Raw genomic sequence first — 3902 nt, 5'->3', positions numbered from 1 at the left:
GACCAGCCTGAACAATTCCCCTCTCGAAGGAAGGCCTCGGCCTTAATCGTCCACGACAAACAGCTCGACGAGGCATGAAGCACCCACGGGAGCCGGAGCACGACGATGCAGAGTCTCGGTTCACAGGAGCCTGGGAAGAACATCCCGTACGGAACCCTTTACCCGAAAACATCCGAACCGCACATGCTCGCGACAGTCCTGCCGTTAGAGAATGCACCGTGCACGCGACCGAGTAAGGCCACTCAGAGACATCCATTTCCCAGGTATATGCCCCCTACGCACTTTTGGTGGCGCAACTCGCACGAACAGTCCCACCTCGACCCCGTATACAAGCTTTTTTGCCTCGAAGAGTTCGTCGGAGACGAAGAAGCAACCTTCAGTGCAACCGTAGCACTCTTTTGTGCAACCGCCCAAACAACGCCCCCTCTACCCTCTGTCGAAACACTCGGCATTGCTGCTCCCTAAGGTGAGCTTCTCCTCATAGGCAATTCCGCTCTTATCCGGTCACGTTTGTGTGCCCGAATTTCGCAAGGCAACCTCCATGGGACATGGAAAAGACTCGAGAAGAGAGCTCGCTCACGGGAGAGAGAAGCCAAGGAGACCACGAGAGTGCTGAGAGTGGGACAGCGCTGAATAGGCGGGAGAAGCCTGCGCGTATAAACGGAGATATATATCCAATTGCAACGAAGGAACGTGCCAAAGATCGAGAACAATGGCAGAAATGCTAGTAACGTGCACTTCGGGACCAACGCATCACCGGAAGACAACCGCCAAACATCGAAAGAGTCGCGATGCTCCGCAACCTACGTGCAAAGCGGTCGCACACCGGGTAAGGGAGTGAGAGCCCCAAACATAGCTGGGCGAGGCGCTCACTCCGCTCTTTAATATCTCGTTAATACCGCCAAGGAAATGGCACAAGCACACACACACAAGCATCCTCGGAAGAGGACAGTTCGAGTGACAGGTCAAATCCAAGAGTTCCGAAGACTACCTCCAGGAACAATCGGGAACAAGACCGATTACAAGTCGTCGAGTCTGTTACTGGGCGAACACGAGATGCGCACAGGAAATCGATCAGCCCTCACAATGGCCCAAGGCCAGAGATCGGACTGCTACGATTTACCCCAACAATCATCGTGCCACTCTTCGCAGAGAGGTGATAGACGCCAACGAGCCCGCGCATAGCAATCGAGGTGTAAAAAGGGCGTTGAAGGCAGGAAGCCTGGACGAAAGAGGCTACGAGGTCACCTCGAAGCGGTCTAAGAATCGGGCGCACTTGGGGCGACTACCAGTGCCAACCCCTTATCCCGCGGTGCGTCCGACACACAGAAATTTCCAAGGCGGCCAAGGAGCCTCCCCGCATAGCAATCGGGGTGTGAGGTTACGGATGCAGCATTGATAGCAATCGAGGTGGGAGGCGAAGGATGCAGAAGTGAGAGCCGAGGGATGTAGCAGAGATAGCAATCGGGGTGTGTGATGCAGAAGAGATAGCAATCGAGGTGTGCGGTGGGAAGGGCCCAGCAGCCAGAATGCATGAAGCGACGGATGAAGCAGTGATGACAACCGGGCTGTGAGGAGAGGAGGGATGCAGCCAAGAAAGCAATCAGGGCTCGAGGCAAGGGATGCATCAAGGATAGCAATCATGTTGTGAGGCGAGATTCCAAAGGCTAAACGTGAGAGGCTGCAGGGTCGACTCAGAGAGGTCTATGCATGTGAGAGGCTGAAAGAAAGGTCAACTCGGAGCGGTCTATGCATCGGGCGCGCTTGGGGCGACTACCAGTGCCAACCCCTTATCCCGCGACGCGTCCGACAAAGAGAACGTTCCAAGGCGGCAGAGGAGGTTACCAGCCGAAGGATGCAGTAGCAATAACAGGTATAGTTCCGCGGCGGCCGAGAAGACTCACCGCATAGGAATCGGGATGCGAGGCGAGGGATGCGGCGGGAAGGCCCCGACGGCTAAACGGAAGAGGCTGCAGGGCCGCCTCGGAATGGTCCAAGCATCGGACGCGATTGGGACGACTACCAGTGCCAACCCCTTATCCCGCGATGCGTCCGATACACAGATAGTTCCAAGGCGGCCGAGGAGCCTCACCGCATATCAATCGGGGTGCGAGGCGAGGGATGGGGCGGGAAGGCCCCAACGGCTAGACGGAAGAGGCTTCAGGGCCACCTCGGAATGCTCCAAGCATCGGACGCGCTTGGGGCGACTACCAGTGCCAACCCCTTATCCCGCGATGCGTCCGATACACAGATGGTTCCAAGGCGGCCGAGGAGCCTCACCGCATAGCAATCGGGGGTGCGAGGCGAGGGATGGGGCGGGAAGGCCCCAACGGCTAGACGGAAGAGGCTTCAGGGCCGCCTCGGAATGGTCCAAGCATCGGACGCGCTTGGGGCGACTACCAGTGACAACCCCTCATCCCGCGATGCGTCCGATACGAAGATGGTTCCAAGGCGGCCGAGGAGCCTCACCGCATAGCAATCGGGGTGCGAGGTGGGGGATGCGGCGAGATGGCCCCAACGGCTAGACGGAAGAGGCCACAGGGCCGCGTCGGAATAGTCCAAGCATCGGACGCGCTTGGGGCGACTACCAGTGACAACCCCTTATCCCGCGATGCGTCCGATACGAAGATAGTTCCAAGGCGGCCGAGGAGCCTCACCGCATAGCAATCCGGGTGCGAGGTGGGGGATGCGGCGAGATGGCCCCAACGGCTAGACGGAAGAGGCTGCAGGGCCGCCTCGGAATAGTCCAAGCATCGGACGCGCTTGGGGCGACTACCAGTGACAACCCCTTATCCCGCGATGCTTCCGATACGAAGACAGTTCCAAGGCGGCCGAGGAGCCTCACCGCATAGCAATGGGGGTGCGAGGTGAGGGATGCGGCGAGATGGCCCCAACGGCTAGACGGAAGAGGCCACAGGGCCGCCTCGGAATAGTCCAAGCATCGGACGCGCTTGGGGCGACTACCAGTGACAACCCCTTATCCCGCGATGCATCCGATACGAAGATAGTTCCCAGGCGGCCGAGGAGCCTCACCGCATAGCAATCGGGGTGCGAGGCGAGGGATGCGGCGAGATGGCCCCAAAGGGTAGACGGAAGAGGCTGCGGGGCCGCCTCGGAATAGTCCAAGCATCGAACGCGCTTGGGGCGACTACCACTGCCAACCCCTTATCCCGCGATGCGTCCGATACACAGATAGTTCCGAGGCGGCCGAGGAGCTGGGGGATGCGGCGAGATGGCCCCAACGGCTAGACGGAAGAGGCTGCAGGGCCGCCTCGGAATAGTCCAAGCATCGGACGCGCTTGGGGCGACTACCAGTGACAACCCCTTATCCCGCGATGCGTCCGATACACAGATAGTTCCGAGGCGGCCAAGGAGCCTCACCGCATAGCAATCGTGGTGCGAGGTGGGGGATGCAGCGAGATGGCCCCAACGGCTAGACGGAAGAGGCTGCAGGGCCGCCTCGGAATGGTCCAAGCATCGGACGCGCTTGGGGCGACTACCACTGCCAACCCCTTATCCCGCGATGCGTCCGATACACAGATAGTTCCAAGGCGGCCGAGGAGCCTCACCGAATAGCAATCGGGGTGCGAGGCGAGGGATGCGGCGAGAAAGCCCCAACGGCTAGAGGGAAGAGGCTTCAGGTCCGCCTCGGAATGGTCCAAGCATCGGACGCGCTTGGGGCGACTACCAGTGACAACCCCTTATCCCGCGACGCGTCCGATACACAGATAGTTCCAAGGCGGCCGAGGAGCCTCACCGCATAGCAATCGGGGTGCGAGGCGAGGGATGCGGCGAGAAGGACCCAACGGCTAGACGGAAGAGGCTTCAGGGCCGCCTCGGAATGGTCCAAGCATCGGACGCGCTTGGGGCGACTACCAGTGACAACCCCTTATCCCGCGACG

This window comes from Cryptomeria japonica, unplaced genomic scaffold, assembly GCF_030272615.1.
Source record: "Cryptomeria japonica unplaced genomic scaffold, Sugi_1.0 HiC_scaffold_734, whole genome shotgun sequence".
NCBI lineage: Eukaryota > Viridiplantae > Streptophyta > Pinopsida > Cupressales > Cupressaceae > Cryptomeria > Cryptomeria japonica.
Note: the sequence above shows the minus strand (reverse complement) of the source record.